Source organism: Struthio camelus, chromosome 3 (genome assembly GCF_040807025.1).
Source record: "Struthio camelus isolate bStrCam1 chromosome 3, bStrCam1.hap1, whole genome shotgun sequence".
Lineage (NCBI taxonomy): Eukaryota > Metazoa > Chordata > Aves > Struthioniformes > Struthionidae > Struthio > Struthio camelus.
Genome location: NC_090944.1, coordinates 141601942 through 141614699, shown reverse-complemented (window position 1 = coordinate 141614699; position 12758 = coordinate 141601942). Strand labels below are relative to the sequence as shown.

At 41.4% G+C, this 12758-nt stretch overlaps 1 long non-coding RNA gene across 2 annotated transcripts in view; it reads right to left on the bottom strand.

Annotated features, from left to right (window-relative positions):
- LOC104151865 (uncharacterized) overlaps positions 1 to 12758 on the bottom strand; it is a 228779-nt gene that overhangs the window by 57494 nt on the left and 158527 nt on the right. Inside the window, exon 5 of one of the 2 annotated variants that reach the window (XR_011140591.1) lies at positions 1031 to 1157. The exons of the other annotated variant lie outside the window; for it this stretch is intronic. This is a non-coding gene — a long non-coding RNA (uncharacterized lncRNA). The remainder of the gene's footprint in view (positions 1 to 1030; positions 1158 to 12758) is intronic. 2 annotated transcript variants of the gene reach the window in all.

Sequence of the window (12758 nt, the reverse complement as noted above, 5' to 3'; positions counted from 1 at the left end):
ATTTATAACACCTACCCATGGGAAACAAAAGCACCACAAGGTTGGGAGAAAAATCAGCTTTTTATTCTCTTTCAAGCAGGGATAAGAAAGTTGTTTTGCTTAGCATACGCTACAACCGCTTTCCTCTCCGCTCTGATCAACAGGAATTTGCGGAGACTAGCACATTCTGAGGCCTCTCTGAAGGCCAGGAGCACACTATCAGCCTCAGAGGACTTCCCCTCTCATCGCAAATCCTGCAACCCAAGGTTGCCCTAGGGTTGACTTTCCACCGCTAGGTAGACCCTTCCCAACCCAAGGCAGACTTTCCATCTTCGATCCTCCCGGCAAGGGAGAAGGGCTCTATCTCCTTAGACAAAGGTGGAACTGAGGCACAGAGGGGATGACGTGACTCCTTTAGCCTCATAGGGAGGTGCTGGCTCAGCTCAGCTGAGAATTAAATTAATCTATTTTGACACTGCAGTGCCCTATGCAGAGAGGTTCGAGAAAGGGTGAGGATTTCAGAGCTTGCATTACCAGGGTTTGATTATGTCCTCCCCTCCAAGACCTTCTATGTGAGCTTGGACAACTCTATTCTCGTTTTGTCACAGCTTCCCAGGTCTGTAACAAAGAAAAAGTCTCTGGGCTGGAAAATACACATAGTTTTTACCATCTGGCCCATGGACAGTAGGCTGATTAGGGCTTAAAATGGATAGCAAGTAGTAAGCTTGGAAGTGGGTATAAGGGACTCAGATTTCTAGGAAGGGGCAGCAGGTTTATGAAACAGGGTCACAAACACCAGCAAAATGGCTTTCTCCCCCCTCTGATAATCTTAGACCTTTTGTTTTTGCAGCTAGCGTTTCTGATTGCTACACAGGAAAGTGGGTTTAGAAATGGCACTTTAAACTCCAGCAAAGTCTCAGGATGCTGTGGAATAACCCAGTGGAATAACCCACAGAAAAAAGAAAAGAGAGGTTCCAAGTAACAGAACATACATCGAGCACGCAACAGCAAAAGTACATCCATGATACTGCTGACTACGGAGTGAACTAACCCCAAATCCACACCAAGGAGCCAGCAACCCGCAAACAGGACTCTGCTGCTTCCAAAGCACAGGCAGGCCAAGCACAAACGTTCCTCTGCTCAGAGTACAACTGGCATTCCCAGTTATCAAGGGTTGTCTGTAAAAAAAAAAAAAAAAAAAAAAAAATTCTTAAACAAATTGGTGTACCTAGTGTGGCTCTTTCCCAATATGGCCATTTCTCACTTGGCAAGATAACTCTTTACAAACAAACAGGTGAGCAAAACTCCTCCAAACTTCTGGTATAAAAGAACATTTTTCTTTTCCTAACCTAAAGGATACTTTCTGATGAGCATCCTTCCAGAAACTGAGTGCAGTTCTGAACAGCCCAAAAAGCCAGTAAAACATCTAACGACAGTGTCCACTTAAAATGATGTAGGAGGAGGACAGGATACTCCGGAGTTCTGAGCAGGAGTAGGCAGATATTGCAGCCACTCAGTGAAATGTTAGAAGTGTACATTGAGTCACCACACTCCTCAACTCTGCTTAAAATTTATAGACTATATATTTGAAGACAGTATTTTCTTATTATCCAAAACCAGTGGCTACCCCCTGCCCTGCAACGTTAGAGTAGGCCTGCACAATTTAACATTTTTTTACAGCGATAGTGAAGTTCAGGCATAAATATTACTGAGAATAGAGCTCTCCAAAAACTCAACTGACACAGAAATTTGGGTGTGCATTTTTGCCTCTACTATTTTTTTATTGTCGTATTTTTCTGCTCCTCTCATCCTCTCTCCTGCCTTCCTTTATGCTTTTTTTTAGCCTTCCCTTTTGTCTTCCTTTGTTTTTGGCATCACCACTTCCTCTCTGCTTTTTCTCTTCCTACTTTCTCCTTAATCTCAATACCATTCAATACCATTTATATGGAAATTGTGCTTTCCAATATACAGCATTTGCCCCAAAATCATTTGTCCGTTGCTAGCTGTGGCAGGAGAGAGGAAACTACATCTGCCCTGCTCCAAACAGCCACAGGAAAGGCTGTAGTCATGAGCTGTGTTTTTCCCACAGGTACATATTGCAAAACTTCTAATGAAGACTGGCATTTTCAGAAGTGCTGAAGGCAGTCAGCTACTAACAACTGACGTTCCTGACACCAGAAAGACACAGGAACCAGTGCACAAAGTAATTTCCTTCCTATTTTCATATTATTTTAGCAATCAGAGGAAGGACTTTAATGATGTTGATTATAATTTATTATTTATTGAACAACAACACCACGCTCAGCTGTGTACAAAACAGAGCATGAGCTTACAATGTCAACTAGATGGGTCATGCTGTTTAGACACACAACACCAAACCCTATTAACATTTAATACATTAACATTTAAATAAATAACTTATGATTAAAAAAAATTTAAGCTAGCAAAACCATTCTGTTTAAGAGCAAAATCAGCACTGTGCCCCTCTCCTGAAGTCCTGCATCAGCTGGCAAAGCACATTTCCATTGCAAAGCCCTGGGGAAAGCAGGAAAGCCCAGGAGGAAGGGCTGCCCACTCGTGCCAGGCTCTGCCCTCTCCGGCACTCCGGCAGAACGGGAGGCTGCCGTATGCCGCCCCAGGAGCCGGTTGTCCTGGTGTCTGCCTTTCCCCCTTCGCAACCCCCGCGGCCAGTTCTCCCAGCCAAAATCTTCCCTAAACTCTGGCAGCGCTCCCCTTATCAGTCGATACAAATTGACAGTACAGAGAAGCTTAAAATTATGCCTCATGGAAATCCTAAAACTTCTTGGTCAGGTAGCAAACCATGAGAAGTCTCCAGTATACTTTATTTCTCCATTTCACTTTAAAAAAAAAAAAAACTGATTATTTTTTAGATTTATGAACACTTGGGGCTAGCAATACCACTCCTGCACAAACCACTCCCTAGTTCCAGTACGAGTGACTGTTGCTCTCCATTGCATTAGACTGATAACCATGTCTACTCCAACAAGCACAAAAGTCTACTTGCAACTAAAGCCTTCTTGACCCACCTAGCAAAATGTATTTACAGCCTTATTTATCCAAATTAGCTTAAAAATATTACAGGGCAAACTGTAAAGGAAATTATAAATACAGTCTGGTAAAAAAACCTAGAAATTAGAGTTAGCTATATTGCTGCTAATTATATTTTGCCCTTAGAACATATTAGTCAGTCACCCATGAGTATTAAATAAGGCTTTCAAAAGTAATATTTATATTAGATCATATTCTGGTCTTGCTACAGGTTTCCTCAGAATAATTAATTTTCCTGAATCAGTGGAGGGACTCTGGATTTATACGAGTACAATTGCAGTTAGAAGTCAGCTCACTGACTCTTAGGGTTTTGTCTTGGCTTAAATAGTGGAGTATGAATATCTTCATTTGTCATCATGTGAGAACGAGCTTACATAAGTGTCTTCCAAGAGCAAGTATACATTATTTCTGAGATACCCATTGGGGAAACGTACAACATTTTTAAACATATACAGAAATATTTCCTGCATTGATTAAAAGCTTGCAAACACCCACGAGTTCCATATCATATATCTCAACTTCACTCTCTTCATGTAACAGCAGAGATAAAAATCTTCTATTGCTACAAATCTATGGTGCCAGCCACAGTTCGCTACCCACGGATGCTCTCCGCAGCTAGGCAGGCTCTGGCCCTCCAGGGATCACAGCCAGGCTCCTGGGACCCAGCACTGCCTGGCAGTAACACAGCCTCAGTCACGCCCTGGGCACAAACATCTACTTGCTATCGCCCTCCTTAAATCTTTCTCATCAGGAAGGTTAACTCGGAGCACCCAAGTGCTTTTTTCCCCCCTGCCTACATTTTATGCACCTCTATTATTCTACATGTCCTCTCTAACCAGTCTTAATCTCACAGTCCTTCTGCATCCAGAATACATTTCACTTATTCTTCAAGTGTCTCCCATGACGCTTCTACATCAATCAGAGGTTTTGTCAAATGGGCAAGAAAGGACACCCAGACACAGAGCCACCTTCCTCCAAATACTGGAGCACCCTGTCGAATGTCCTCTTAGGTTACAACTTTGTTGTAGCTGCTAATGGTTTTCATGCTTACGTTGTTCACAAAACAGTCAAAAGGATACTTGCAATGGTCACACCGAAGGCATTAAATTTCTTCACCTCGCTGCTAATTCTTTTAAATTGTATTTACCCTTTCAATTTTCCATGGGAATTCAAAAGCAGTAAACTAGGCTTAGAATGCTAAATAGCTTTTTTCTATCCGGATTGAATTTCTGGTTGTTTCTTTGGACGGGTTAATTTGCCATAAAACTTTAACCACTGCTGATACCAGATTCCAGCACATATCTGCTCCCTATAGAATTTTATTTCCCTTCATATAATAAAATGCAGTTTAACCATCACTACTAATTTCAAAATTAACTACTACAAACCAGACTAAATGGCTTTTTTTTTATCCTGTGCACATTATCTGATCGTTATTAGTCTGAACTTGTCCTCTTTCCTCAGCAAAGAGTTCAACAAGGGTTTCAATAGAAGTTTTAGAGCAAATGTTATTCAGGCCTGGCTATGGAGGGTACTGTAACACTGAAAACCTTAGGGAGGAAGGATGTCTAATACGTTCCTACAGGAGAAGCGTTGTAAAATCCGGCAGAGCTGCAATGCAAAAGAACTCCCACAAATTCTTGTTAGACAGGGACAAGGTTACTCTAAACTCCATTTGGTTTATATAGTTAGCTTTACTAAGAAGCAGTTTCTAATTATAAATAGACTAACATGACTGTCAAGGTTATGAATTAAACCCTTGTGATAAGCAGAAAAGACATGATTTTTGGCATTGATGGCATTTAAGATAGAAATACTCAGCCTAGCATCTCAGCCTAGTCTACAAACAAGTCCTTTGAAAGTCAGGTGAGGCATAGGAACAAATCTTTTCCTGCTTTCCCATAATCCTGCACTTATTTTTGGTAGGAAAAAAGCAAATAACCTATCAAGTTTCTTCTTTTCTTTTTTTATGTGCACATAAAATGAAACAAGTTATCAACTGAAAAGGGAATATTGCAATGTTACAGTAGGTTCATTCGCTTGAGGTGGGGGAGGCAGTGTAATTAATTAAAAATAATCAAACATTTTTGGCCCTCTTCAGTCAAACTTGGAATTGACATTTTCTGCTGTTGGTGCAGTGCTGCTCTGAATGTCATGGACGCTCACATAGGCGCTCAGGGTCTGGGCTGGGTGATGAATGAAGCACCTCAGTCCAATCTCACTACGCAAATGGATGGCTTTATCTTGGGCTAGGCATTGAGCAATGAAAGCTCCTAAAGCATAGCAGATGTTCTTGAAAAACGTCGGTTTTAGTGACCTGCCACCATGTCTAATTTGGCCTTGTCCGTACTATAGCAAAACTAGAGCGCAAAGCTGAAAGAGACTAAATCATGCGACTCTTCGGTTCAGAGTAGAGGCAAATCTGAAGATACCCCTCTAATTAACAATCAGAAAGGAACTAAAGCATGAGTGGTTTTGATAAGGGTGTTAAGCTTGGCCCATTTGTTTACCTCTATCCATTTGAAAAAGAAAACAGCAAAGGTGAGGACAGCGCTACAGTTCAAAAAATGTGCTCAGCTGTTTTGTTTTCCTGCAACACTAAATCAAAGAGGTGGTTTGGTCCAGATTCCACCTATTCCCGCCCTCCCCAAACCTTCAAAGCTGGGAACAACACTAAACAAAGGACCAGGTCTCTCCCTAAGCAGTATGAGCAAGCCCAAACAAACATCCCTCATCACAAGTCCCAGCGCTCTGTTCAGAGAGGGTCACTGAGTGGATGGGAAATGAGGCTGGACCGGTGGTTAATTCAGTTGCCACGCAGTATTTTTGTGTCGCTCGACAAAGTCCCTTTGCAGGCATGGATGGCTTGCACCGGCACCAGCACCGATGACTCGAGCTGGTACTCACGGCAAGAAGGTGGCTCTGAGCTATTCTGGGATCCAACACACAGTGCTGCCTCTGACCTTGCTTTGCTTGGGCTTCCCACCGTAAAACGTTTCAAGCCTCCTTTGACTCACCAAAGTACATCTCTCTCTCGTGCACTTTCAATCTGGGAAACGCCCTCAAGTTTTCCAAACAACTCGCCACCAGCACTCTTTTGTTTTCCCCTTCCCTCATTCTGCTCAATAAAGCTGGCTTTTGGCATATTAAAGCTTAATTTCTTTAAGAACAAACAGTTGGGGGCCTGCATCTCACAGATGAGAGTGACAGATCACACGAGGAGACCAAAGACTTCAGGGGGTAAAGATTTGGCAGGTTGCTGTCTCAGTGGAGATACAGAGCTCATTGTCATGTTTCCAAAAGGCATTACACAGAGCTCCAAGGTGGAGCTGTTTACCAATACCGTGATCTCTCCCCAGATGCAGTTGCTACTGCAGCTAATTAAGAGAACAATTAAGACTAAGGCAATCAGTCAAGTACACAGATCCGAGTCATTTTCTCCACTCTCCGATGCTGCGCTGGCTCCCAGAGGGCTAAACCTTATTCACTCATTCAGAAAATGACAGGAAGAAGCTATTAAATATCTGAAAACCATAAAAATGCAATCATACTGTTCCTGAGCTAAGCCACTCACCAGAGACCAATGCCAGGCAACTTAAGAAACTTGCTGGCCCCCAGAATTCACATACTTACAAATAAGAAAATTAATCAAAAGCAGTTCAGATCAAAATTTAATTAAAAAGAAAAGGATTGCAGAAGACTTCCTGAGATTTCTCTGTTTTATGTTTATGACTGATCAATATTATGTGTTATCAGCTCAGTGTATGACAAATTCCACTGGGCATCTTTAAAGAGGAAGTAACAGATTAAATATTGAGCTAAACAATTTAATCTCTGCTTTAAAAGGTTTTCAGATATTTGTAAAGGTAAATCCTATTAGAGTATAAATGTCTCCATGTGCTGGTGCTGTAGGCTCGTCACGGAGGAATTTGTAAACACCAGGAGACAGGCCCTCATTAAATATAAATTTCCTTCTTTGTACAGCTATTGATGAAAAAAGAGAAGGCATTTATATCTTCAACAGAGGAGAAGAAAGGTCTTGGGAGTGAGATTTAAATGTACCTATAAATGCAAATAAACATGTATCTAGCTTCAGGCAATACTGACCAGATCCCTAAAGTCATGGAGAAAAAGGAGGTCTGACTCACCTATTGGAAATAAAAGCATGGTAAACTGCTCATTCAAGTGAAGCACACAGGAGAACACAGAGCATGACAAACAAACAAATTAAGGAACAGGTTAATCAGAAACATACTATACATATTTCTATATGTAAGCTATATGTGCATACACACATGTATGCATACAGTGTATTAACACAGTATGGCACACATGTAGGTCATGTGGCATTATACAGGTTAAAACCAAGCAACATCACCAATAATCTAAGTGCAACGAACACACTCTCAGCTGCAATGCAAAGGTGTGCATGGTACACAAGACCTTCAGAAAAGAACTGTAGCACCTCATCCTCCCTTCTTTAGAGGAACGGCTTATCCACAGCACCACAGGCTCTCTCTGCTACAGTGAGCAACATCTCTCACTTGACTTCTGCAAGGGCACATCCTCATCGTCACGTGGGACCTAGAGCACGCAGGCATGCAGCAGCCAGAAGCACTATTTGGTGCAACTTCCCAGGTAAGCTTCAATCCAGGACTTGGCACAGAACCCATGTTTGTCTAGCCTTATTCCCCTAAACTGAGCATCAAGCCATCTCTAATAAGTAAACAGTGAGCTGGAACACCGCCACACTCCATCCAAAGAACTTCCTCATGTACTTGACCACCTGGGACCATCTCATCCAAACACTTGTGGAGCACAGGGACAATCCAGCCTGCTGCCCACCCACCTAGAGCCTCACAGGTACCTTCTCCGATTCTGAAGCAGGCTGCTCTCTTTGCTTCACATTTGGGAATTCATTTAATTTTTGCCAGTTTGATGTGAAAAGGGATTAAAGTAATTAGAAGCTTCACATGTTCCCTTCCCCTATCCGCCCCATCCATTAACCAGCTCTATTCAATTTCTACCCAAGCCAGATAACGAGGAGGAGGAGAAAGAGAAACATTTTGAGTATCTGGAGAAATCTCACACGTTTTATGGAACGCTGGGTAACCTAAGAGGCAGACACACAGACCCCAAAAAAATCCATTGTATATAGCGTCACTGTGACAAATAAGAGCATTATAAAAACGGGATAATCTTTCTATCAGATGAGAACAAAATTACAAGAGTAAGGCACCTGCAGTTGCTCAATCAAAACTAAACAAACTTCAAGGGCTAACTTTCAAAAAAAAAATGTGTTTGAATTTACAAGAGACTTCTTTAGCACAAACATAAAAGTTAGTAATGCACAGGTATTACTAATTTATTTAAATGGAATCACTAGTTTTTCAAAATAATGGCTTTGTTTGAGAACAAGCCTGCTTACAAACGTAAAAATGTTCAACCTCTGTCTTTCAACTCCTATCTTACTGACAGGTAAAGCCTTGGAAAGAGAAATGAAATTTTGTCAGGAAGAAGGTCAACAGGAAGGCAGGATCTGCATGACTCCTTGTACTCGCTGAGCTCTAGCTACATACAGCAGGTAAAACCCTGCAGCCAGCCACTCCATCCAGCCTTTCATAGAGCTTTGCCTTGGCAACTCCTGCACACGTTCCTGTCAAGAACAGACTGGGACCAAGCACCTTTGTCAAGATTAAAGTCAGGGCTGAATTAGGATCGTTATCTTAAAACCCTCTAAGGGTACATATGGACTGCCTGTTCTTATAAATCCATCTTCGTAAGAAACTTAAGATAAGATTTAACTATTAAAACAATGGTATAGACACGTACAGCAACCTGAGTGACAGGACTTGTATGCCACTGGATGCTGTGAAAAATGCAGTAAAATGCAGAACAGGAAGAAGCAGTTCCTAAATAGGAACATCACCCTCCTCAATTCACTTCTAACTTGCAAGCCACTGAGCAGCACACCTTTGTGGTTTACAAAGCAAACTTATAAAAACGTCATTCAATTGCTCCATTTAAAAAGGCAGGTACTCTGGGTACTGGGTTTTTTGGTGGGCAGGGGTAGCTGTTTGTTTGGTTTTTTTGCAAAGAGAAGAGAAAGTGTCATTAATGCGTTCAGCCCAGGGTTCTAGGACACACTAGGGCTAATCCGCCTCCGATCCCAACAATAAAGGGCAGCTTGCCCTTTAAATGAAAACCGTCTAGTCTCCTTTGTTGCTTTAAATGTGTTTGTTAAAAAGCCAATTCCTTGCTACAGTGCCATATTGTGCTACTGATTATTAGGCAGAGCCCTCCCACCCCCTCGCAGCCCAAGTTTTGCAGGAGTTCTGCTTTATAATCAATGGCATGGTCTGCACTGTTCGGACTTGACAATGCAGCAGCTCTCCTCCAACGCCCCCAAGGACAGCTGCAAAAAATGAGAAGGCTACCTCCCGGAGCTATCTACGGACCAGATCCAAAGTTCATTGAATTCTATGGAAAAACTCCCACTGACTTCAATGGGCTTTGGATCAACCCCCTGCAGAGGAACACTTTTTAAAACAAACACCAGAAAAAAAAAATCATTAGAACTAGAAAGCCTTTCATATTATCTACTGGATACTTTTAAAGCAAGAGGGTGGGAACGTACTCTTTTCTCCATATGAACGTGTAACTCCCGTTAATGTCAGTGAGAAGTCATGCAATTATGAGGTTGCAAAGGTTGAAAGAGAAAGAAAGAAAGAAAGAAAGACGGCCCAATACCTACAAAACCAACCCCTATCTAGATCTATATTTCATCAGGAAGTTTTAAAAGATTAGGAGGTAGCCATACAAAATTAAAAAAAAATCTCTTTCAAGAAAGAAATAATAAAAAAAATTAGGTTTGTAAAGCGCTTTGCCAGTAAGTATGATCATGTAACTGTCTAAAATAAAAAGGATAAAAGGAAAAAGAATTGTAATAAAAGAAATGAGATTCTACATGGGCATGAGATGTAAATGTAACATTATGCAGGTTTAGATGATTAGCAGAAACATTCAGGTTACCTCCTCTTATCTGTGCGTGCATGGGGACAGTATAATTCCTCTTTTCATGCCTCTCCAGATACGCTTCCACCTGGGAATGGATCAGGCTGAGCTCACAGGCAGGTACATATACTACGCCCTTTACAGAGCGCAACCAGAATCCTTCCAAAAGGCACATCCCCCTCCATCCCATCGCAGAGGGACGGATGTTACCTGGGGTTGGGCTTATGTGGACCTCTGGCCCAGGCCAGACCTCTCACTGTGATGTAACCCTGCAGATTTACCTACAGCTACACAAGTGTGAAAGTGAGTTTTTAAAATATATAGGTTCAGGATGACCAAAAATCAGATTTCCTTTTCTTACCAAAATCCATAAATCGGAAAGTCTTTTTGGGGTTTGCTGTGTATTTTTTTTCCAAAGTATTTGTTTTTTAAATACACAATTTATGAATGAAAGACGTTGTTAAAATCAAAGAAAGAGGTTTCACTGAGATAACTATTAAAGCATTTCCTTTAAACGTCTCTGAAATTTTGTCCTTTTCAGCCCACAGTACTGTCTGAATTTCATCAAAACTTGCAAATAGTTTCAATAACCACAAAACTGGATTACTATTTCTCTGTTTGGATAGTTTAGAATAATCTTGTCTCAAAAATAAAATATTCTAACCGTAACAGCAAGAAAGAAGAAGTCGAGAGCCTCTGAAGTCACTCCACGGGACGTTTGCGTTGCCTTTGTGAGAACGTGTCTGTGCACACATCTATGCTTTGGTTCAGGAAATTCAGACAGAAACCTTTCAACTTTCTAGCTTTTGACAATTTGTGACAAACAGCAATATTTAAGGACAGGAATATTTCTTTTAATATAATTACTTAATGATAGTAGTGAAAGGAGCAAAGAAGTTTCAGAAACTGGAAATTCATTCCAATAGAGACATAAAAATAACTGAGCTAGGGAGTCGTGTTTTAGTCCTTTCTCCTCAGTTATACCCCAGAGATCTGCTCACTGCCCACAGTTTCAAAACCATAGTTCTGCGGAATAGTACTACATAATCATAAAATTACACTTGAGATAAGATTTAATTATCATTTTCACCTTTCCAACACCTTTCAAGAAGTAATCCTTAAAAGCCTTGCAAGAAAGAATATTACAATTAAAACGCTAACATGCAACAATGATATTAAAAGAAAGACAAACTGCTATGCAGGTTTTACGGGAGCTTAAGTTCAACAGCTTTATTCAAAAATATTACAAGCGATACTGTCTGATGGATTTTAGATATTCACTTCAGGCCAGAGGATGTTAGAGCAAAATAAAACAAACTGACATTACACCCTAAGAGATCTTTTCATTTCCTTGAGACACGAGGATGGAGAAAACTACTTTCACTGCTGCTGGTGGACAGTCACAGAGCAAGAATTAAGTTCTCACGTGGTTTTGTTTCAGTGGTAAACCACAACAAGGCGGGCTGCAGCCTTAACAGGGAGAAGGGAAGGGCAGGAGAAAAACTGATGGATCTTACCTGGTCTTTTTGGTTAGCCGTTCTTGGGATGAATGGGATCACTTGGAAATAAGTACTTGCCATTGAAAGGGAATATTTGGAAACTGCATCCATCACTTGGAAATAAGCACTTGCCGTTGAAAGGATATATTTGGAAACTGCATCTATCACTTGGAAATAAGTACTTGCCATTGAAAGGGAATATTTGGAAACTCCATCCAAGTCACTAATTAGCTGCCTCTGGTTTTGTGCTGTATGTCCCGGGCTCCTCAAACAGCTGCATCAAAATCCTTCAGTCTAGTCGGCCTTCTAGTCTGCCCTGCAGGCCAATGCAGAGGGAGAAAGCACCCTGGGGCACCCTCATGGGGGAGCCCTTTGGAGTAGGAGTGCACCCTGCTCTAGAAGAGATGAGCAGTAGGCAGCCGGAAAAAGAAAGATGAGCCTTAATTCAAATACACTCACTAGCTGAGAAAGTGAACAGGCAACAGGAGCAGGCTTACTGGCTATGTTAAGGCTGGAAAACGTCCTCTACTACTCCAGAGGGGGAAGAGACAAGGAATTATGATTTGGCAAGCTCTTCAAATTATACTGCCTGTAAACTGCCACTCTTACCAATGAGATGTAACCAGTACAATCAGCACCAGTTCAGGTCAGAGTAAACTCTCTACCTGATAACTATGATAGACAGGCAATAGCTCCCAGATTAGAGATGGAGCTGTGGAAAGAAGCCTAAAGGGAATGAGCAGGTCCAATGATTCGCTTCTCCTGTCTTTGCTTGACAGGCAGGACCTTTCAGGTAATAAGGATGCACTGGGAAAGTCCAGAAGAAAAAAGCCATGAGAACATGGAAAAAAAATATATTCAAGATTTTGCTTTCTCAAGTCGTTTCACACTTGCCTTACAAAATACCAGATATTTAGGAAATCAAATTGTCAAAGGCAACAAAATCAATTCCAGAATGTTACCACTGGTAACATCTGATACTGCAACAGTTTCTTCCTGTTTAGTGTAGTCAGATTACCACTAATCACACATTAAAGAGGAACCTGATGTGTGAAGATAACGTTCCAACCTTCAGCCTTTAATGCAGGAATAACACCAATTGCTTTCACCTGTTTTTGGGTTAGGTCTTGCGGGATCCATAATGCAAACAAACACCACAGTTGAACAGCAGTACTCCATGGCACTACTCTCACCTTC